Here is a 25544-nt window from a genome sequence, read left to right as displayed (position 1 = left end):
ATGGGACTGTCTCTACCGATCCATCTGTCTGGAAAGGTGTCATGTAAGAACTGGCGAACAGTTAACTCCCAGTGTGGCAGTGCACCGTCTTGTTGAAACACTACCCATGGTTGAAATTCCTGTAACTGAGGCGCAATGTAAAGTTTCAATATGTCCAGGTTAACTGTTGATGTAATGGTAGGCTCAATGAAAAAGAATGGTCTAATAATTTTGTTGTGCATTAAGCCACACCAAACATTCACTTTCAGGCTGTCCCTTATGTGCTGTAACATGACATGTGGGTTTTCCGATCCCCATATCAGGACATTATGTCTGTTTACTTTCCCGGATATGTGAAACGTCGCTTCATCTGAAAATTACGCTAACTGAAACACAAGAGAAGAAGAAATCAGACAAAAGAATAAGAAGCAGACAAAACAAAGAAATGGAAAAAATACTTGATGTATTGCACTACTTATTGCCATAGGTTTTATTTGCCCATCTGCCGTGGAAGTTGAGATATAAATATTCATAATCAGGGAAAGATTTTATGCTCACCCTGTATATACGTACATATAACAAGTAAAAGAGGAAACACTCACCAGACACAGGAAAAATTCAAATTTTCGCGGACTTGTGCCGCATCATCGGGAGTAGGGGGAAAAATGGTTCATGAACATTGCGATGTGACAGCGATAGCATGGCCTGCAGTGTTGACAGCATGGCCTGCAGTGTTGACAGCATGGCCTGCAGTGTTGACAGTGCCAAGAAAAACCTTGTTCTTTCACAAGGCTTGTCGAAAACTATGAGTGGTGGTGGGGAAGGTGATGGGTTAGGATGGGGACCATTACTGGATGGCCTTGTTCAGGCCAGTGAATGTAGTTGCACTCATGGCTGATATGTAGGCCCTCTCACATCTTTTGCATACTGATGTGTTGGCGGATAAGAGGTGGAAGATCACTACTTGAAAGCAGTCATTGAAAGCGATGTTGTGATGGTTGGCATGGATGATGACAGTGAAGTGAATCAACAACCACTGCTCCTCCAACCACAACCTGTACACACACACACACATGCCCTATATATATATATAATGTATGTATGTATGTATGTATGTGAAGGCATGCAGGTGTATCGGTGTATGTATGCAGGTGATACAATTTAGGAATGGAGGGAAACCCTTTATTGCCTTAAAGTAACATACATAACTTGCAAAGTCAAAAAGAAACTTGTTACTTTTTTGTGAAAAATAATGGTGTCAGTAATACTTGACTTTTAGATGCAAAATAACACCAATATTAATATGTTACTTTCTTTGAGTACCTTACCAAATACTGGCTGCCACACCCTTTACTTTCATTTCTCTATTGGGCTGAAGGTAATACTTTTTGTAATTATGTTTTCAGATATTGTTGCTGCAGTTAAATGGAGTCAATGATGTGAAATTCAAATGAAAAGTGCTTGCTAGAGGGATATTAAATAATTTTGAATACAATTTTCCTCAATATCCAAATTTTATATTATATTGTTCAAGTGGCTCCGGCGCCCACCCAGCATAATATAAAGTGGGTACGTGGAGGAAACTCTGGGGGCTAAAGGCAGCCAGTGGTGTGGTGCTGATCACATCACCCCCCACTTTCCATTGTGATCAAGAAAGTGTGGGGCCCTAACTGCACACCTCCCATATGCCTTCATGGCATGGTGCAAAGCACAGGAGAGCACTTTACTTTTAATATCATCTGAATTTCAAAATAAACTCATGTCCTCGCTTGCTAAAAGCCCAGCTGCCTTCCATTCATCCATGCTACTTCATGCAAATCCACTTCTAAATTGTGTGGTTCCTATCCCAGAGTTTCAAAATATCCTTTACATAGATTTATTGCTCACATAATCTGAGTGAAAGTACACTTCTTAAAAATACACCTGTTTTTATCTCCCTTACCTTGTGCTTCTTGAAATGTAAAATGGATGGATATGTTGGGAGGTTTTATGTTTGTTTTTTAGTTATTCTGCTGTGTATTTCTACTCTTGCAATAATAAATAAATAAATAAATATATAAAATACATAATAAATGAAAAAACATAAAAAAATTTAATTTTTGAATTGTACAGACATGTAAACCTAAGCACTATATGTGATACATGAATAAAAACATCAATAAAAAACATATTTTGAATTTTCAACTATCCAAAGCATTTCATCACTGATGGAAACACTATTCTATAAAATACATATGCATGTGTCAAGAGGCCAGAGACACCATTTGGTTTAACTTTGACCCTTGTGATTACCAGTGAAAATAATAATAATCATAAAATTCACATTTCGCACACACAATATATTGTATGTGATATTGCAGTTGTCCAATGCCCCACTGCAAGAAAAAAATGGATAAGGTAAATATCATATATTTAAGATGAATGTTGTCATTCACCTTAAATATGTAAACATTCAAAATAAAGAAAGGCTATTTTCTTAACAAAATTACCATAAGAGTACAAATGTAAAAATAGGGATTGACATACATAATTTAAATACACATTCAATATTAATGAAAACTTATGATTTTTTTGCAACTGCCACTCATCTTGGCTGGCATTTTACCCATTTGACCAGCATACTGATAGAACCCTGATAAGAGTCTAAGTGAAACACAAAGTTGAACAAAATATGTACTTGAACATTTGCTATTTGTTATGTTCATCAAGCAGGAAAGTGATGTAAAATAAATTAAGTCAATCACTCAAAAGCAATTTGTGAAGCAAATAGAAAGTTAATAAATTAAATAAATTTTATTTTTATTTGTATTTTTCAGACATTATGAAGGAGAGAAAACTAGGCATATTAGCAGCTGGGAACAGTGCATCAAAGATGGAGAAAATGATGGAGCAAGTACTTATAAGTGCAGTGAAAGACCAAAGTGACCAGATTGACTATGTGATGGCTTATGGTGGAGAAGAGCTAAGGAAAAATATTGAAGCTTTTAACAAAATGTATAACAGTGGTGGACGTGTTTTTATCATCATACCAAGAACTGCTCTTTCCCACATTTCAAATTATGCTAAAGTATTTGCCAAAGATGCAGTGTTTATCAGTCCACACATATCAAACACTGAATCCCAGAACATTGTGCAGTTACAACCTTCCCTTTCAGACATGGCTGCAGTTTTGCTAAGGAAACTTAAATCTACAGTTTGGAATGAAACTTTTCTCCTTGTAGATTCTTGTCCTTTATGCCATGAGTACCACACTGTATTGAGAAAAGAAGCTGATAACATGAACTTTCATTTGAATGAACCTGTTTATTGTAACACTTCTTTTACCAGTGATAATTTGGTGGATATATTGCATACCTTAAACCAGACTCTAAGCAAGAAACCTGGTATTCCACTGCTTTTAATAACGGAAAGTACACATAAAATTTTAGTTACATCCCATAAATTTACTGGGACACACAACAGACAGTGGTTCTCCCCTTTTGCTATATTTGATGAGGATTCTATTTTTAATAACATGGTTGCATTGGATATTGCCAGGCAAGTCAGTTTGTACACAGCAGTTTATGCTGATGATACTGCAAATGAACGACGTATTCTTCAAAGCCTTGCACACACAAAATCATTTTCACTTAGAAATTCCCCTTCCCTATTGTATTGGGCAAGAGTTTATCAGGCTATTGAATATGCTCATGATCTGATCCTACAGCAAAAACGAACTCAATATATTAATCATGGCAAATGGTATGGTGCTTTTGTTCGACCCAGTATTAAATCAAACCACTTCATTCATCTTTTGCAAAATAGTGAATGGCTACTTGATAATTATGTTATAAAAGTGGACAATAACTTCAGCATAATTCCTTCAACTTCAACTGTAATCCTTCCAGAAGACTTAACTACATTAAAAGAAAAAGCAGCAAATATGAATTGCACTGATGAGCCTGTTGTTGTTCAAACATATGACCCCTTTAGTTGTGCTCCAGTTAGGAGTCAATTTGTATTTAGTAAAAATTTTACTCATGTTCTTATTATTCCTAACAAAAATGGATATTTTATGACATTGCGTTGCCAGGATGCAACTGTTGAGTGGCTCTGTCACCCATCTTCAAATAACGCACTTTCTTGTTTGTCTGCAGTGAAGACATCTAAACGATCTCGACGTCAAGTGAAGTATTACTACTCACAAAAATCGAAGCCAAGCTCTTATTACTATGATGATGCTCATGACAGAGATGATTATTATGGCAGTTATGGTGTTTCTTATGAGAAACCAGAAGAGTCCCATCCACCACCACCATCATCACCAATGGAGTTCAAGGACCCAGTGAAACAGAAAATAAAAGGTGAACTTCCAAATATAGGTTCATGTGTAGGAGCTGCAACTGGTTGTGTTGTGTGCTATCATTTACTGACCAAAGTTGATTTCGGCATTGTTCCTGGTGCATGTATGGGACCCTGCATAATTGGTACTTTCGGTAATTGTGGAGGATTAATTGGTAAAGTAAAATCTGACATCACTGTAGTATGCACGGAATTGTTCATGCAAGACCGACTAGATTTAGAGACATACATGGCAGATGCACAGTTTGGTATGAGACTCTCACGTGAAATACCTCAAGCCCTGGCTGGTTACCAGCGTCTTGCTGCACCCCTAGTGTGGCTTATGCAGAGATCTGACTTTGTTTCTGATGTTGTATCAAAAATCGCCTTGCCATGGGCAAAACATATGCAATATGTTGAAGGTTATACTGATCAGGGTACAAGTTTGGGAGCAATTTTGATGCAATTTGGTGTACCATTGTGTACAGCAATACATAATGGTTTCCAACATGAAGTTATATATGCATTAGGGATTATGTTTGTTAGTTTTTATTGTATGTGGATTCTACATAAAAGGTATCATATAGCATCTAAAAGTATGTAATAAGACAATGCAAAATGGACATTTTTAAATACATTGTTTGATCTGAAGATAAATGCCAATTTTAGACCAAAGCTTGTATTTAATGTAATTTAAGATGAATTTTATGAGATAAATTTGTTGTCAATCTTCATTTCTGTATTTGACTTAATTTAATAAATTTAAAGGATGTAATTTGTAATCATTCCATTACAAAATACTGTTTAGTAGCTATCATATAATGCAGAAAAATGTGGCATATTCATAACTCTTTATTCTGGCCATAATACATGAAGATTATTTTAACATTTATAGAGGCAATATTACCAACTATATTAGAAGGCCAGAGAAGTGCAAAACATTAAGCCTCTGTAAATATTGAACACTGAAGTTGAAAAACAAGTTGTAAGTATTTTGAAGGTGAGCACCTTTCCACATACGACAGAACACTGATATCAAAATTTATATTTGAGCCATGGATGATGTTACATCAGTTACATCCAAGTGTAAAATGTCATATCTTGATTTAGCTACACCTGTCGTGAATTCTTAAACATAAACATACAAGTACGCAAACACAAAAAAGTACAATTTCCTTTCATCCTTTTCTCTTAAATGTTGTCCGGAACATCTCCTTCTTTGTATTTGTTCTTTTGGTATTGCAGTGGCATGAATCACATCAGTAATTTTTCTCATACTAAGGAGAAATACTTGTCTTGTTCATAGTAGACCTTTTTCCACAGTTCCACTTTTAGACACGTTGTCAATCTTTTTCAGGCACGAATTGAAATACAACTCAAGCACAATGTGTGTTTACACAGGATAATACAGCTGCAATTGAACAAACAAACATTCAATAGATGAGAGTAATGCAATGTGGATTGTGGATTTATACTGAACTTTGGTTGCTCAATAGGGTGTATCGAAAAAAAACTTTTTTTCGAAATGTTAAGGTGGCTAGTGCGGAAAAGTGCCCATTTGTGACCAAAAACACGTCTGATTTTTTTCAGATTTTTTGGAGGTTGTTTAGGTGGCACGCATCGACCTTGAAGTTTTGATAGTGATTTGGTTATGCAACACACACAACAATTTCACAAAAATGTCATTATTTGGCTATTTCATGTTTTTTTCTGCATTATGGTCATTTATTGTTTTGTTTATGGAAAATATGTTACATTTGTGCCTTAGGGGTGGTTTCCTATGCTGTTTACATATGCTTTTGATCAAAAATTGTCAATTTGAGGCTAAAAATTCCATTTTTTCTATTGATGGTTTCCAATTGGTTTCGACTTTGTGTTTTATTCGAAAGTCTTCCGATATAAAAGACTAAATAAAATATTTTGGCTTTCTAATTGCTAACAGTTCCTCAATTACTGTCCAGCGCTTCGCTTATTTTCATAGCTTATTATGCTTTGAAAATAACCCAGAGCTCACCATGAGGAGGTGGCTGGACTGCGAGCTCCACCCACCCATCCAAATTATGTTGGCAAACATAATTTTACTAAGGGGCAGGCCAAGATTTTCTTCTAGTTTTCTCCTTGAACTTTATAGTCACTTTTTGTTCGAAATGTTGGCATATGTTCTCTATATTCCAATTTCGCTTTGATGTAGCCTTCACGTGCGCTGGCGCCGAAAACGGAAGAAGCAGCCTCTGTGATAATTTTCCCAAGTCGCTCCACTCCATGTGTGTGGCAGGGGAAGTCTTGAATTTCCGCTATTTTTTTTGTTTTTGTTTTTGATGTAGTCATCTACTTCTTCATTTGTAATATTTTTAGTCAACGGAGGCTCGTGGACCATAATGACCATAATGCAGAAAAAAAAGACATGGAATAGCCAAATAATGACATTTTTGTGAAATTGTTGTGCGTGTTGCATAACCAAATCACTATCAAAACTTCAAGGTCGATGCGCTCCACCTAAACGACCTCCAAAAAATCTGAAAAAAATCAGACGTGTTTTTGGTCACAAATGGCCACTTTTCCGCACTAGCCACCTTAACATTTCGAAAAAAAGTTTTTTTTTCGATACACCCTATTGCTCAAGCAACGTGGTTCGAGGTGTGGATTAAAGAAAACAAACCTTACGTTCCTTTGAAATGCATGGAGAGAAAAAGGTTACAGTGCTAAAGCAAGCAAAATACAAACATAATAAAAATGGTTTGTAAGGAGAAAGAAACCAGCTAATCTTTCTTTAGCAACTAATTAACATGGGATGTCCAAGAAGAAGAACAATATCGAATTGAAACCTTGTTCTAATAGCAAAAATGGAAAGTTGAAAATTTGTGCGAAGAAAATAATATAGTTTATTAATTATTCATAAATATTATTTTGAAAGAATTACTGTATTAAAGAAATGAAAGTATATTTGAAAAGAAATAATTAGTTTATTAATTATTTGTGAAGATAAATTTGTGAAAATTAATTGTGAAATAAAATCCGTCTGATGACCGACAAAATTCCAACTGATGATTTTGTCTTGTGAATACAAAACAAGATTCTCCAAAGCAATTACAACTGTCCTCAATATCAAGTCTAACACGAGTAGTGCAAAAGGACCCATTAGATTCTCAAGAGGAATCACAATTGCTTTAGGCTCAGATTCAAACTTTTCTTTCTTACAGCTCTCAACATTATCTTCAGTCCTTTGTCATTCTTCCACTTTGCAGGTAATCCTGCTTCAATACTTGTGACTATTATATGTTTGAATGGGACTGTGAATGGTGAACTTCATTGCAAAAGAAAGACCAGAGGAATGCTTAACATCCTCTGGGAGGTTACATGAAACTTTTTCTTGCCATAAGGATCTAAAAACATTCTTCCATATGCCCAAATGTCAGGAAACATACTTGGTATGGAAATAGCAAAGTCTCCTATATTTGCAATCCATTTGTAGTTCTTGAAATTATCATTCTCTACTGTGTACATTTCAACAAACCTTTTTATAATTGGATTCTCTATTAGCTTTAAATTGTGAAGTCCTGACTCATCATCTCCAACTTGCAAGTTGATATTGTAAATCCAAGGTATCTATGTAGGGATATCTCTTGGGCTTCATAATGAAACCAAACATAGAGGACTGATACAGCGTACACAATATTAGTGAGGAAATAACCACATGATGAAAATAAAACTGAGTGTAAATATGGGATGGAGAATGGGCATAGATGCAGCCAGGGAAACCAACCAACTGGAAAACAAAGCCCATTTGCCCACCAGAAAACAAATTACTTTCATGGAACCAACAAAAAGGATAAATGGTTACATTGTAAAGAGCAGTGCCGGATCTATAAATCTTGCCGCCCCTCACAAAATATTACCAAAGGCCCCCTCTGTCTACCTACCTTCACACACACACATTATATATATATATATATCAAAAGTCTCTTAACACCCCTTATAAAAAGTAAAGTATTTAGACTGGGTACTATTGGTCATGATAGAAACAGGTTAGGCTTAGGGGGAACCACATTGGTGTGTTCCAAGCAGACGTCTGCCATAGTGGTGGCCAACGTATTGAATTCAACTCAAAATTTTTAAAGGGGAAGGTGGTGATGTGCATAGGCGCCGATTTATTCAGAGATTAGGGAAGCAAAGCTGAGTAAAGCATAAATACTGATTTATTTCTGTTTTGGGGGGTAGAGAGGCAAAGAGTTTCTTTTCTTCTTTTGAAAGTTGGGACCTGATACACTTGAGTTGACCTTTGAAAAATTGTAATTACAATAGCTATCTTTGACAACAGCGTACATCGAACCTTATTAGCTGGACGAAAATTCACTGTACTTATGTGATTATGTAAATATACAACGTAATACTTTACATGTAACTTTTGACTGAGAATTTGATTATCATATTCGGTTTATAATACTTATTACTACAATCCTTTATAGGAGTTTAATATCTTCACACATATTTACATTAAAAAGGAAGACCCAAGATAAAATGTTAATTCAGGCGAGGTCGATTTTTGGCACCCCAACTGTCCACCCTGTCACCCCCTGCATCATCTTTCTACCCTGATCTCACTACTTTCCACCTTCGGCCAATAAAAAAACATGACCGTGTTGTATATTTACAGTTTTAACGACGATAAATAATAGCCTTCTTTTTCCAATGTCTTAATGTCAAAGAATGATATCAAAATAACAGTAGTCTCTTAGTTTAAATTGCTACATGATTTTGCAATATGCATATGTCATTGAGAAGTAACTTCAATTAATTTTTCTCTACACAAATCCAACTCTTTATAAAACAAATATCCACATTTATGTAATCAGAAATAAGGATTTGGCTCTACTAAATCTGGACGCCCTGGTGTGGTGCAGTCGAGGGCGAGTGCAATCTCTTGGGTCGCCCAGTACTTAAGCCGCCATTCCACACACATACATGTATTGTTTTGAACGTTGGTTAAGCATTGGTATAAATATGTAACACTGCAACATTCAGTCACATCAATGCAGTATGAAGTAGCACACACGTGTTTACAGGTACATCTCAAAAAATACTTACCCTGATTATATAAAACAGTGCCATATTGAAAACATAACATTTTCAACTTCTGCTTGACTTTTCTGAAGAGGTACAAAGGTGCCTATATTGCAATGGACTGGCTAATTCAAAAGCATGAAGACTACAGTATTCCCATGCATTTTCCTTAATTCATTGTTGGTTTGAAAAAAAAAAATACTGAAATAGTAAAAGCGTAAGGAGAAGATAGACACTCAAACTGAGTAATAGTAGTCCAACATAATTGATCCGACCCATTTCAAAGCAGAATTTTGTGTAATTTCCCACCTGTTGTGTGCGAAGTTTCTTTGTCCAAAAATAATGTAATGTGTTGAAAGTTATACATTGGGCCCCCTATAGTGAGTGGGGTGGGGGCAAACGAGAACTGTAGATGGCCTGGGCCCCCTGCCCCCCTCCGATTTCGGCGCCCATGGTGATATGATATGATATATATATATATATATATATATATATGACACTGTTTTCTTGCACCTGGAAAATGATACACTTGTTACAATCATGCAGTAATAACGTTTTCCTCATTAAAGATAGGTTGAAGGTTGACGAAACATTCACCACTGCATTTCTCGTGAAATTCTAGTCTGATTTGATCTAAGGTGGATTTTTTCAGGGTTTGTCCCTGCATAAAGCAGCTCCAAGGCCCACCCAGCCTCAAATCAAATGGTACCTGGTGGGGGAAAAGGCAGTCTGAGCATGGTGCTGATCACATCACTTCCAAGATGTCTGACATCAAAAATATGTGGGGCTCTACCCCCTGCCTGCAAGGCACAGTGCTACATGCACAGGGAACTTTAACTTTACCTTTACCTGTGTATACTGTAGTCGTTTCTGTACCCATGAGTAACTACGTTAATTCTTTACATACACATATACGAACCCTCTTCTACGTCAATGCCTGAGGGCCCTCTAAAGGCTTACTTGTCTCCGGGCCCCCCCGCACTGCAGGGTTTTGTGACTTGTAGATCCGGCACTGGTAAGGAGCCATAGATGTGGCTGGAATGGGAAATATGGGTTCATCCATAGAGGGCAGAGTTTTGGATTTGGAACAATAAACATTAAACTGCCAAATTCGCGATGTGATGCAAATTTTGTGGTGATATCAATAAGGCCCAAATCTAAGTCTCTTAGTGTGCCAAAGCTTGTACCATTCGATAACGCCCTGAGGTTCTCTGTTTCTTTGTAAATATCATTTGTCGTTATCATAGTACTGTTCATTCTTTCAGCAAGAGTAGTGACAAATCCGCCATACATGCCTAAATACTTGTTTCTGTCATCTGAGCTGTTGTCATAATTGAAATGCAATTTGTAAAAAACAGCATTGAGGAACACAGGACACCTATGCAAGTTCATAACTTTGTTCTGGTACAAATCCCTTCCTGCAGTTAATCGGAAGTCCTTCCACGTGTCCACAATTAACCCTCCTACATCCCTCATTCCATGCATACACCTAGGGTCCTCGGGTCCAAATGGACCCGTACTGATTTCTTTATATTCAAATGGAATTTTACACAATTTTTTAACACTCTATGTTGTGAAATAAGATTAAAATATTCACAGTGAATACTGCAATATTTTCATTTTGCATATTTAGGTTGTGAAATAAGATTAAAATATTCACAGTGAATACTGCAATATTTTTATTTTGCATATTTAGGTTGCATAGCTTTCAAATTTACTGAACATACATTTACTGTATGTATTTTCATACTACAATATATTCATCTTGCACATTTTGTGTACATAGCATGTTAAAGTTACTAAACATTCATATATGTATTTTTATTGTTTTATACAACCCCAAACAGACATTATGTACTATAACTACGTACTTGAGACAGATGGGTTTTACAAGCAAATTTGTTATACTTGAATTGATTTTACAAAATTCAAAGTTTTCCGCCCACAATATACTGCAATATATATTTAGTTTGGCATATTTTGTTACATAGAATGCAAAATTCTCATATTCAGATATGCATTTTCATTGTTTGGTACAACCCCAAACAGACCTTAAATACAGTTACTACATACTTGAGACAAATGGATATTCCAAGCAAATATATTATATTTTCAACATTTTACATTACTTTTTGCTGTCAGTTTCATGCAAACAATATTCTGCAATATAGGTCTATTTATTTTGCATTTTTGGTTTCATAGCATGCAAAATTCACTAAACATGTATATGTGTATTTTCATTGTTTAATACAACCCCAAACAGACATTATGTACAGTTACTACAGACCTAAGACAAATGGAATTTGCAAGCAAATTTGTTACACTTGCAACATCTTACACTACTTTTATTATCAGTTTTTTGTTTTTTTTTTTCACAAATGGCATCTTCCTCGTTTTCTGGAGATTGCTTCAGTTGATGATGTGTGTACTGCACTTGGTCCTGGCTGTTCCTTTTGAACTTGCTCTACAATTTCTCGGGAAGCATTCCTTCTTGGAATTTGTTCCCTTCACTCAATTGTCTGTCTTATCAAAGCATCTCCCAGATTTTGAATGCAGATTCTTCTTTTTTGGAAATAATTTTCTCTCCATTGTGGGTTAATTTTTGTGAAAAGAATGTAAGCATTGACCGCTGAGATGTCAATTATATTGGAAAAAAACTACAATTGGCCATCCCTTGGTCATCCTTTTTGTAGTGTAATTTGTCACCATGTTATCCAAAGTGTGAACAGATGGTTTTGTTGAATTGTAGTCCAGTATGATTTCAGGTTTTTTTAGTTTCAGAATCACTCACCTTTGCATTGTTATGAAGCGTACTTTGTAGTATCACACATTCATTTTTCTTTGGAATGTACGAAACCAGTGTTGTGTCCTTGGTGAAAGCAAAAGAAGATGTGAAGTTGGGAATTCCTCTGGTTTGCAGCAGTTGGGGTGGAACTGTAGGTTTTTTTTTTTCTGAATCGTACCTATCATAGTAATCTTCTTCCTCACTAACTCTTGTCCAAGTTGATGTGAATTGAAGAAGTTGTCACAAGTCACATTATGTCCTTTCAGTTCATTTGAGACCAAATCAAGCACAACTCTCTTTCCCTGGTTTCTTTTTGGCATACCCCCCAATGGTTTTCCAGTGTATGGTTGGATATTCCACACATATCTTGTTTCATTATCACATAGGAGCCAAAATGTGATGCCATACTTTGCAGGCTTGCTAGGCATGTACTGCCAGGAGGGACAGTTTCTTCTAAAGGCAACAAGATGTTCATCAACAGTAACAAATAACCCTGGATTATACATTTAGGCAGTAACTCGACCCATTTTCCCCAGAGATCTCTTATTGAAGCAAATTTGTCTATTTCACGCATTGTAGCTAGTCCCACCGTCATTGAACGTAATAACCAGTGCTCGAAAAATCTTCCTCAGACCTAGGCGCCAGGAAACCACCAACTAGCAATTGTGCATATTATAAGAAGCTGAGCTGGCCCCATCGTGGAGTGGTTAGCACATCGGAGCTACGACGCCAGGGGTCCCGGGTTCGAATCCTGGCCTGGGCATTTCTTAGTATTCATTCATCAATTTCATCACATCATCACTTATCTCCATCTTCGCAAATTAGCCAAAAGTGGCACAAAAAGCGAAGTAAAATAGAGCAAATCAATCAATCTATAAGAAGCTGAGCATCACCGTATTCAAAACATCGCTAAATCATGTGAGAAAGCGGGAAATGGGTTAGGGGACAAAGAGTTAGAAATTGTTACTGATTGTATGGAATGCTCACAACGTTGAAAAAAATAATAATTTGCTAACTTACGCAGTACTGCAATTTGAACTTAGAATCTTCAAAATTTCGTACATGCAAACTTAAAAAACGGCAATATTACAGCAAAAGATCACAATCACCAGGCTGAAATTTTTAGTTGCCATGGCGACCGGGATTTTTCAAGCCCTAATAACCCTTGATATCATTTTGAATATTTTTAGAGACATGGTAGCTCTGAAAACTGGACGTCGTGTTTATTCATTCCACAAACATTCAGTTGATTCATTGTGGGACTTGAAAATACCAGCCAGCAACAGTAACCCAATATATCCTAACAAGTCTGTTTTATCTAAACTTTTCCAGTCATTCCCATAAACATTCCTTCCCTCTATGTTTGTGTTAGTAAATATGATCTTCTGAATAGAGGGAGGAAAGAACAAAAGGAAAGCAGAAATTTCATCCACAATTCGTATTGTAGTATATCTTGTTGGCCCTGGATTGAGTTGAACAACATTTTGTGCTCCCAGCCTTCCAGTTTTAACATGAGGGTCTTCCTTCCACTGAATTGTTTTATCTTTTGACAGATATGTATTATCTTCCTTGTCATTTATCTTGGAGGCAGGTCGAATATTGTCCATTTCTTCTTCAGATGATATACCTGGATCTTCTGAAACATGATCTGATGTTTCTGAATTCACTTCTTCTTCATCAGAAAGTGCTAGAAGATGGTCAATTTCTTCATTTGACAAACCCGCCATAACAAACATGGAAAAACACAGGAATATACGCAGTGCAGATATATATTGGACTGTCTAAGCAGATACTGAGATTTTGATAGGAGCACTAAATACCCAGCAGTAGGTCACAATTCAGGTGTTTACTCGAGAGTGTGGTCCTGATGGAAAGACAACTGCCATCTGAAGAGATTGCTGCGACTTGCTTGCGAACATGAATATGAATGTTAGATCAACATGAATAACATTCTTGTAAATGTTAAAATTTGTATAGGAATGTGTTTCATTTATTCTTGTTTTCATTATTTGGTTTACATATGTGAGTTAAATTATTTTTGTTGTCAAGAGATGGCGTATGTAGTCCATGTATCAGCTGTTTGCGTGGGCGCCAAGCAGAGAGAACGGTTAGTGAGTGAGAAGCAACATGGCGCGAATCGCGGTGACATGCAGCTGGACATTACTAAGAACAATCGTTGTCTGATGTGATCAGTATTGCATTTCAGTTATTCTTCAATGTATGTAGTGCTTAACAGGTAGAATATAGATATCTTAAAAGAATCAGCGTGTGCATTTGTGATTGTGTTTTCTTCAGAGAATCAACGCAACTCCCTACATTTTTATGGTCCTCCAAGCCTAGGATGTCTTATATCTCTACCTGTTTTTGTGAACAGTGAACATTGTGGTGAAGAAAACGTGCAACGGTGTGTTCTCGTTTTACTTGACATTACGTGGTCCAGTTGTGTAGATTCGTATCTCGAAACCAACATTGGAGTAACTGACAGCTCGTGCTATTTTGCAGCAGACAAAACATGGCAGTGATTCGTGCGTGCCAACAAACGCGAAAGGTATAACGTTCATTTTGATTGTCGGTGGGCCCGACCCTGTGGCCGAGTGGTTAGCACATCGCGCTGCGACGCCAAGGGTCCCGGGTTCGAATCCCGGTCGGGCTTGGTTGTTTGTGAATGTCCATTCATCAATTTCATCATTTCACTCATCCCCATCTTCGCAAATTAGCCAAGAGGCACAAAACGCGAAGTAAAATAAACTAAATCAAATCAAATCAAAGATTGTCGGTGGGACAATAATAAGGTATAGCATTAGTTTTGTGTTGCTTTAAGGACAGTGTCGTGAAGTGTGTATATGTACAGTAATCCATAGAGTACATATCACGTGAAAAACTGAACATTTCATACGGGTTGCAGAAAGAACATTCTGGAATCTCGATACTAAATTTATTGCGCAGCAAGCATATGCAGAAGGCGGGGAAGGAAATCAGCTGATTCTTCGTGCGAGCAGTGCAGCAGTGTTTCCAACCGGCGAGACGATTGTGTGTCCAACATCGGCAGCGCTGAAGTTTGCAGGTAATCAGGCTCATTACGTTCATTAATTGCATTATTGTGAAACCTTATCAGTTATCCTTTCACCATGACAGAGGCAGAGATTAAACGTTTAAAAGTTGTGCGAGGAAGCTACAAAGGGCAATTGACCCGTATGAAAGCATTCGTCGATGCATTTGGCATTAATATACAGAGTGTTCAGGAAATTAAACTGAGATTAAGTCACTTGACTGAGATGTTGGACAAATTCAATGACGTTCAAACCAGTTTAGAACTTCAATCGGAAGCAACCGAAGAGGAAGTTCACAGAATAGAATTTGAAGAAAAGTACTACAGCATTAGGTTTCAAATGGAGACAATAGTGATGCGGCATGAGCAAATGAATCAGCCCAGTGTTAGTACTAGTTCTGTTACGTGAGTTCAGTCTCAACTTAGACTTCCAAAGATTTCCATACCCTCTTTTGATGGAAATTATGAATACTGGCTTCCATTCAAGGACAATTTTAAAGTGTTGGTCCATGATAACAATACATTACCAGCAATACAAAAATTTCATTATTTGCGGTCCTCTTTAAAGGGACAAGCCAGTAAGCTCATTTCAAACTTGCAAGTCAGTGAGGCAAATTATACAGTAGCATGGAACTTGCTCACTGAAAGATATGATAATAGCAGGCTTATTGCATCACATTACGTTAGTGAACTATTACACATAAAGTCGGTGCGTAAAGAAGATGCTAATGAATTGAGACAGTTCATAAATACAGCAACCTCAAATCTGAATGCTTTAAAGGCTCTTAAACTTGAGGTGCCTTTGGATGAAGTCATTTTATCACAACATTTTGTATCTCATTTGGATCACAATACTCGTAAGGAATTTGAATTATCACAAGAGCATGATTACTTTCCTACCTTGTCAGAATTATTTGCATTTGTAGAGCGCAGGTGTCAAGCTTTAGAAAACATGAAACCGACACATAGTGACACCAATGCTAAGAAGTTTCAATCACATGAAAAACAAGGTAAATTCATGAAACAAAGCAACACGTATTTAGCAACATCCACTAACATTCAGTGCATGTACTGTTCCGCAAATCATACTTTGTACCAATGTGAGACTTTCTTACAGGCAAGTTATAAACAGAAGCAAGAATTTGTGAAGAAGAAAGGTCTTTGTTTTAATTGTTTATCTTCAAAACATACAGTGAAATTTTGTAAATCTGGAAATTGCAAAATTTGTAATTTGAAACATAATACTCTCTTGCACAGGGATACACCTGAAAGACCAAGATCGGCGAGTGTCAGTAACATTGAAACTATGCTTAAATTGCAGTCTGAACTGAATGAACTCTTGAAACGAGGTGGATTCATTTTACGCAAATGGTGCTCCAATTGTGAGGAATTGGTGCAAGCAGTACCAGAAGAACACAGAGAAGTTCATTTACCATTTCAGTTCAATAATAAAGCAGAAATAAACACATTAGGTCTCATCTGGCAACCATCAACAGACATTTTTTTAATTTCGTGCGAAGTAGCGAAAGATGGAGACTTTTGTTCACCATTAACGAACATAACCAAACGACAAGTTGTGTCAATTGTTAGCTCTATATTTGATCCACTGGGACTTATCAGTCCAACTGTCATTTTATACAAGATGTTTTTGCAGAAACTCTAGAGTTGTAAATTGGAGTGGGATGAACAATTAGATTCAGATTTAAGAAACCAATGGACAAATTTGTATCAACAACTACCAGATATAATTCACATACAAATAGAGAGATTTGTACTGACAAGAGAGAGGACAAATGACATTCAGATACATGGATTCTGCGACGCAGCAGAAGGAGCTTATGGTTGTTGCATTTATATCAGATCAAGAGATGAGTCAGGAAGAATCAATGTTAAATTACTGTGCGCAAAGTCAAGAGTAGCGCCAATAAAAAACGTTACTTTGCCACGACTAGAATTGTGCGGTGCTCTTCTATTAGCTAAAATTTGGACAGATTCTAAAATCGTACTTGGGTGGCTAGCAGCGTCCCCCACTCGATGGAAAACCTTCGTAGGTAATCGTGTTGCACAGATCCAGGAACTTTCTGTGATTAACCAATGGCATCATGTCACATCTAAGTGCAATCCAGCAGATTTGATAACAAGGGGAGTAGAACCAAGAGCCCTCAAGGATTCGGAAATTTGGTGGAGTGGACCTTCGTGGTTAAAAGAAGATACTTGGCCATTACATGTTATGGAAAATAGCGAACTTGAAGAATGCATAACAGAACAAAGGAAGATTGTTACATCAATGTTTAGCAAGATACATGGAACAGAAGCAGATTTCATGCTGAGATTTTCTACATTACAGAGATTGCTTCGTGTAGTAGCAACATGCTACAGATTCATTCACAATGTTAAGAATCCTGCTTCGAAGAGAACAGGAAGATTTTCTTATGTTGAATTACGTGCAGTACTAATGAAATGTATCTTAATTGTGCAACGCATTTCATTTCCACAAGAAATTCATGACTTAGAAGAAGGAAAACAAGTATCAAAAAATAGGCCTATCAAGGATCTTCATCCATTTATTGATGACAGACCGCTGTTACGAGTTGGTGGAAGACTCGAAAATTCAGAATTGCCATATGAGAGCAAATATCAATTAATTTTGCCTACCAAACGTCATCTGACGCAACTCATAATTGAATCAGAACATCGTCGTTTATTACATGCAGGGCCTCAATTGCTGATAAGCTCTTTAAGACAGGAATACTGGATTCCACATATCAGACAAACAGTAAGATCTGTCTTGCATAAATGCTTAATATGTTTTAAGTTGCAAGCCAAGGCGTCACATCAACTCATGGGACAATTACCAAGCCCAAGAGTCACACCATCACGTCCATTTTTAAATACAGCAGTAGATTATGCTGGTCCTTGCATCATAAGAACAAACAGAAGAAGCAGAATCACTACCAAGGGATATGTAGCTATATTTGTGTGCATGGCTACTAAAGCAGTGCATATTAAAGCAGTTATTTCCTTAACATCAGAAGCATTTATCGCTGCTCTACGCAGATTTGTTTCTAGAAGAGGAAAATGTCAAAACATATACAGTGACAACGGGACTAATTTTGTTGGAGCTAATAGAGAACTGAGAGAACTCAGTCAACTGTTCAAAGCAGAACAACTAAAAGGTGGACTTGAAGATTTTGCAACAAAAGATGGAATCAACTGGCACTTCATTCCAGCTAACGCGCCCCACTTTGCAGGATTGTGCGAAGCCGCTGTAAAGTCCATGAAATATCACTTCAAGAGAATAGTGGGAAATGCTACTTTGACATACGAAGAGCTTGCAACATTGTTAACGCAAATTGAAGCATACCTCAATTCCCGACCCCTGACCTCAATATCTGATAATCCCAGTGATACCTTTTACTTAACACCTGGTCACTTTCTTATAGGGTCACCTCTCATGTCCATACCTGAGCCTGATTTAACTAACTTGCCCCAAAACAGTCTTTCTAGATGGCAACACATTCAGCAATTACAACAACATTTTTGGAAGAGATGGTCGAAGGATTATCTCCACGAACTACAACAGCGTCGTAAATGGACGGCTTCAACAGAAAATCTTCAACCAGGCATGGTGGTTCTGGTCAAAGAAGACAACGCACCTCCACTTACATGGAAGATAGCAGTAGTGGAAGAGACGTTTCCTGGTAAAAACGGTGCAGTGCGTGTGGCAAAAATTAGATCAAAAACTGGTTTTACTAAACGACCAGTAAACAAATTGATTCCCTTACCTAATGACAGTTGAATTAGCAAATCTGTTGATTGGAATTTATCCAATCAAGAGGGGGGAATATGTATAGAAATGTGTTTCGTTTATTCTTGTTTTCATTATTTGGTTTACATATGTGAGTTAAATTATTTTTGTTGTCAAGAGATGGCGTATGTAGTCCATGTATCAGCTGTTTGCGTGGGCGCCAAGCAGAGAGAACGGTTAGTGAGTGAGAAGCAACATGGCGCGAATCGCGGTGACATGCAGCTGGACATTACTAAGAACAATCGTCGTCTGATGTGATCAGTATTGCATTTCAGTTATTCTTCAATGTATGTAGTGCTTAACAGGTAGAATATAGATATCTTAAAAGAATCAGCGTGTGCATTTGTGATTGTGTTTTCTTCAGAGAATCAACGCAACTCCCTACAAAATTAATAATGAACTTATTTTTATAGTACACAAATTGCAGACTAGTAAATTTCTACAATATAGATTGCACTGGTTGTGAAAATGTGGATGTATTTCAAACGGGTCCAAATGGACCCAAGGAACTTAGGTGTAAAAAATTTTGTGGTGGCTGAAGTTGGATCCAGATTTACATAATACATAGAAAACTTATTCAATTCTACATTTAAATAAAAGTCACCAAAGGAAAAATCTGGCGAGCAAAGCATTATTGATTTATTAACAGTTATGAATCAAAATGGGTCTAAATGGACCCGAGGAACGTAGGAAGGTTAACATACCCTCCGGCGTTCTGCAATGGGACTCAGAAAAAGAAAAATTAGAATACAACAGGATGGTTGTGTCATTTTCCCTCACTTACATTTCAGAATGCGATATATTTCTTAACAATGGTATTGCAATTAACATATTAATTATAAGATATTTCTGCACAGTCGTAGCGTTCCAACATGAACGCGGGGATCTTAAATAAGGGTGTAACTTGCCCTTCCCGATTAACCCTATTGATGGTAGATACAGCCCTGAAAGGGCCAGGTACAATTATTTAAATTAACATTAAAATAAACTCATTATCAGGTTTTATACTGAACTGAGCAATGCGAATGGCAGATAAGGGTGAAGGATAGCTTACCCTGATCGGTTTAGAAAATAGACCAATAGCTCCTGCTTCTCCGATGATTCCAAGTAAAAGACCTCGTGTCGCTCTCATACACACCTATTTACCTATTTAAACTTTTGCTTGGCCTCCCATCACCTCTAGCCAAAGGCCAGTGTTCTATCATTTCCTGTAAAAGTCTTATGCTACATATTTCTAAGCAGTCTCTGGCAAGGTCTGTCAGGGTCAATATTTCTTAAACCGAGCGAATATGCTATGATCGCCCTCTTGCAAAACAATTTCCCGAATTGAAATTGTAATCATTAAAATGTTAAAGTGAACCTTCTGCCATTCACCAAAATTTAAAAGGTATTTTATTACATGAAAAAAAGGTTACATAAAATAAAATAATAATGTCGAAAACCTTTCACCTAAAAATTAAAATTGGTTGAACATATTTGAAGCTCAAAGCTTGACTGCAGAAATAAAGTATTTTGTTTTCATTAGCCACACGATGGAAGAGTCTTTCGTAATGAGAAATGCTGACGTTTGATCAACATGCGATAGCAAGTGTTGTTCGCAGGCCCGCGGAGTCAGCGGACAATTCAACACATTGTATCGTAACTCGAGACATGGTAATGGCTTCTGCGTTTCACATAACAACACGGAGAGATAACTAATGGCATCTGAACAAGTGGTACCTAAGCGCCGAACGTAATCCTGTGAGAAACCTTGAGGTGTTATGTTCGCGGTCTTCCCCCTCGTCAGGACTAAAGAGAAAAAGACCATGGTAAACATCAATCTCCGCTTGGATTACTCGGCATTGAAGCTGACGCACTGAAGCCAATAAAATAAACAACACACTCAGTATTGGCTACCCACAACTACACGAAGATAATAAAATAGTTGAAGATTATATTTTCACTTGCCATTGACGTTCGTAGCACACTATGTTTAGGATATCGGGAAACATGAGTTCTCGTTACACAACATGCGAAGTCAGAAGGCAGGGCAATCCAGACACACGTGAACCCCGGAGACCAGGGGGTACGATGCACTGTTCGGGAGAGGCATGCTTCTTGACCGAACACAATTGCACTGGTGGACCGGGTTCGAATCCCGGTGTGAAAATTTCAGGAATCAGTGCCGGATCTACAAGCCTTGGGCCCCTCGCAAAATATTACCAAAGCACTCTACGTACCTACTTTCACACACCACACACACACATTTTATATATATATATATATATATATGTATGTAAAATCAAGGTACATCAATCTTTATTAGCTGGACAAAAAGTTCACTGTACTACTGTGATTATGTAATTATACAACATAATTCTTTACATGTAACTTTTGACTGAGAATTTGATTATCATATTCAGTTTATAATACCGGTACTTATTAGTACAATCCTCTATAGGAGTTATTCATACATATTTACATAAAATGGAAGGCCCAAGATAAAATTTTCATCAAGGCGAGGTCAATTTTTGGCAACCCAACTGTCCACCCTGTCACCCCCCCCCCCCCGCCTCAACTTTCTACCCTGGTCCCACTGCTTTCCAACTTCGGCCAAAAAAAAATGTCCGTGTTGTATGTTTACGGTTTTAACGACGATAAATAATAACCTTGTGTTTCTAGTGCCTTAATGTCAAAGAACGCGTATATTGTAGGTTGATATCAAAATAAAAGTAGCCTCTCACTTTAAATTGCTACATGATTTTGCAATATACATTTGTCATTGAGAAGCAACTTCAATCAATTTTTTTCTACCCAAATCCAATTCTTTATAAAACAGATATCCACATTTATGTAATCAGAAATAAGGATTTGGCTCTAATAAATCGGGACGCCCCGGTCTGGCACCGTCGAAGGCGGTGCACCGGTAATCGCTTGGGTCGCCCGGCCCTTAATCCACTCCTCCATACACACACATAAAAGTATTGTTTTGAGCGTTGGTTAAGTATTAGTATAAATATGTACTATTGCAACTTTCAGCCACATCAATGCAGTATGAAGTAGCACACACATGTTCACAGGTACATGTAAAAAAATACTTATCTTGATTATATAAAACAGAGGCATATTGAAAACAGAATATTTTCAACTTCTGCTTGACATTTCCGAAGGGAAACAAAGGTGCCTATTTTTCAATGGACTGGCTTATTCAAGAACATGAAGACTACAGTATTCCCATGCTTCTTCCTCTATTCTCGGACATATTCATTCATAATATACCATGCGTTTTCCTTAATTAATTGTCGGGTTGAAAAAGGAAATACTGAATTAGTAAACGCACAATCACAAGAAAGACAATCAAACGGAGTGATAGTCCTACATTATGGATTCTGTCCATTTCAAAGCAGAATTTTGCGTAATTTCTCACCTGTTGTGTGCGAAGTTTCTGTGTGCAAAAGTTATGCAATATGTTGAAAATATATATTGGGCCCATATAGGAAGGGGGGGACCAAACTAAAACTGGAGGGGCCTGCCCCCCCCCCGGGACACTGTTTTCTCACACTTGAAAAATGATGCATTTGTTACAATCATGCAGTCATAATGATTTCCTGATTAAGGATAGGTTGAAGAAACCTTCACTACTGCATTTCTCGTTAAATTCTAGCCTGATTTGATTCTAGTCTGATTGCCACGCGGGAGACCCGGGGTGTGTGATCTGAGGTCGGAATTTTTCCGGCTATGTCCCCACATAAAGCGGCTCCAGGGCCCACCCAGCGTCAAATAAAATTGTACCAGGTGGGGATCTAGGCGGCCGGAGCATGGTGCTGATCACACCAGCTCCAAGATGTCAGGAATCGAAAATATGTGCCCCCCGTACCCTTAATGTGCCTTCATGGCACGGTGCTATATGTACAGGGAACTTTAACTTTACCTTTATTGTATTCGTTTCTGTACCCCTGAGTAACTATGTTTATTTCTTACATACGCGAACCCTCTACTATGTCAATGGCTGAGGGCCCCCTAAAGGCTTACTTGTATCCAGGCCCCCCCGCACTGCGGGGTTTTGCGGCTTGTAGATCCGGCACTGTCAGGAATACAGTTTCAGCAGATGAAACTCGTTGGCAGTGGGGCGGGTGAACACAGGGTAATCCAGGAAGAGCCACTCCAAGTAGCGTTAGCAGGCCACAAAATATGCGATGTCCAATGGCGGTCACTGGGGGTGGGGGGGGATTTATGACAGGCCCCCGAAAGTTAAAATAACACGCCATTCCATATTTCCGGCACACATCTTATGCCGACACTGGAGAAATGTTGCTGGTTGCATACGAGAGCGGAACTGTACGTTGCCGTTGCATACGGTATGCAAGGTGTCCAGGGGTTGCGACGCCTCAACCATTCCAAGAAGGGGAACACGATCATGGCCACTGCTGAGGTGAAACTGTGCAGAGGTGACCTTGTAGGTTGCATATCCACAGGGGTTGCGTCTTAACACATTTGGGTAGTTGACTGTACCCGGAAAGTTCCAATATGTCGTTAAGATACACTGTCAGGCGGAACAGAACAAAAAAGGGAGGATGTACATGAAAGATGCTCATGTTTCTTCTTAAGGAGGTTATAGGTTATTGGGGGGGGGGATAGTTTGCTCTATAAATCTGGGTTGGCGCGTGAGGTAGGATGTTTGTAGCTGCTATCCCAATTGATGAGAGAAATTGGGAACAGGGGCGGAAACTACCACAGGGCTAGGTAGTTTGTTGTCCTTTTGAGGTGGATTCTGGACTGGCCTCAAAGCGATGTAGGGACAGATCCTGGGTTTCTGAATTCCTTGGACTAGAGAACCACCGGCTAGCGTAACTGGTATCCATGGAAAGGCTGGGTGCTTCCCGATCCAGTATGAAAGGAGACTGTTCCTTGTGTAGCCAACTTTCTGGAGTACTTGGTGCGATGCTGCCATAACTGACGTAGACTTCCGAACAGGGTGAAGGAAACATAAAGGGGGTATAAAATAATCGTCATTTTATAGGCAAGTGAAAACCATGAGTAAAATAACATGAAATAAATTACCCAATGACTGAATATAAATTATAAAATAAAATTGAAATGAGTAAAAATAAAATAAAAAAGGCGGAAAATGTACTTTGACGCCTTAACCCGGGAGAGATCGCGCGGGTCACCACGACCCGCACCTAAGTTTTCTTTCTTTACAATTCCGTTAGGGTCCGGAATAAGCGATTGGTGCTTGTAGTAGCTTCCTAGCTTCTGTTGTCCTTTACCACCCTGCAGACGATCTTTAGTTTGCGTTCAGGTGTCGGCAGGGAAGGGTGTGTGCGGGTCACAGTGACCGGCAGCGACCGTTAACGTTTGCGCAAATAGTCAACGCTCAGTTTGTTGCAGTAGCGTGGCATTGTTGCATCGTGCATTGTTTGAATTTCGGCGTGATGGATCCAAAAGCTATAGATCAAATTCGTCGTATGCTGAACGAAGTGTTGTCAGAAGACGAAGAAGGCCAAGAGGTATGAAGTGACGTTGATAGGGAAGAAGAAAACAGAGATAATGAAAAGCATGACACTGACACAGAACAAAGTGACATTCACGATGAAGATGGAAGTGGTGATGATGCTACTCCTTTACTCGAGAGAGATAACTGCATTGGGAACGATGGGACCAAGTGGAAGAGGGCTGAGCCTTCTCAATCATTGCGCACAAGACGCCACAACATAGTCACTCACCTTCCAGGATGTACAGGCGAAGCAAAGGAGGCCAACACACCGGTGAAAGCGTGGCAGTGTTTGTTTACTGATCCAATACTGCAGAAGATAGTGGATTACACAAATAAGTATGTTGAAGTTTCAAAAGCTAATTACTCTCGTGAAAGAGATGTAAAATGTACCGATTTGGTTGAGATGAAAGTCCTTGTAGGACTTTTGTATTTGGCTGGCGTGTTGAAGTCATCACACGTGCATATTGATGATTTGTGGAGTGATGATGGAACAGGAATTCCTATTTTTCGTACTGCCATGAGTCAAACACGATTTAGATTTTTATTGAGAATGTTGCGTTTTGATGAGAAGAGAGACCGACAGGCAAGACGTGCGTTTGACAAGCTTTCTCCTATACGGGAAATTTTTTAACTGTTTGTGCAAAACTGTAAAAAGAATTTTAGTGTTAGCAAGTACACAACAATTGATGAAATGTTGTGGGGCTTTACCATATTGTAACTATGCATCCAAGCAAGGCCATTGATAAAGAGACTGGTGACAGTACAAAACCTGAAGTTATAACAATATAACGAAAGGCGGTGTAGACACGGTTGATGAAATGTCAGGCAGCTACTCTGTCGCTAGAAAGAGCAACAGATGGCCACTAACAGTATTTTATAACATGCTAAATATAGCAGCAATAAATGCTTTGGTTATATCTGCATGTAACAGTAAAGATGAAAGCCGGCGTATAGTAAGGTAAAAGTATTTGAAAGAATTAGCCATGTGAGTTGTGAGACCATACATAAGGTCTCGTTTGGAAATTCCAAATCTCAGCAGAAAACTGAGAACTGACATCCTCGAACT

The sequence above is a fragment of the Lepisma saccharinum genome, chromosome 2 (genome assembly GCF_977018435.1).
Source record: "Lepisma saccharinum chromosome 2, izLepSacc3.1, whole genome shotgun sequence".
In the NCBI taxonomy this organism is placed as follows: Eukaryota; Metazoa; Arthropoda; class Insecta; order Zygentoma; family Lepismatidae; genus Lepisma; species Lepisma saccharinum.
The sequence above is the reverse complement of the archived record's forward strand: the minus strand, read 5'-3'. Positions refer to the sequence as shown.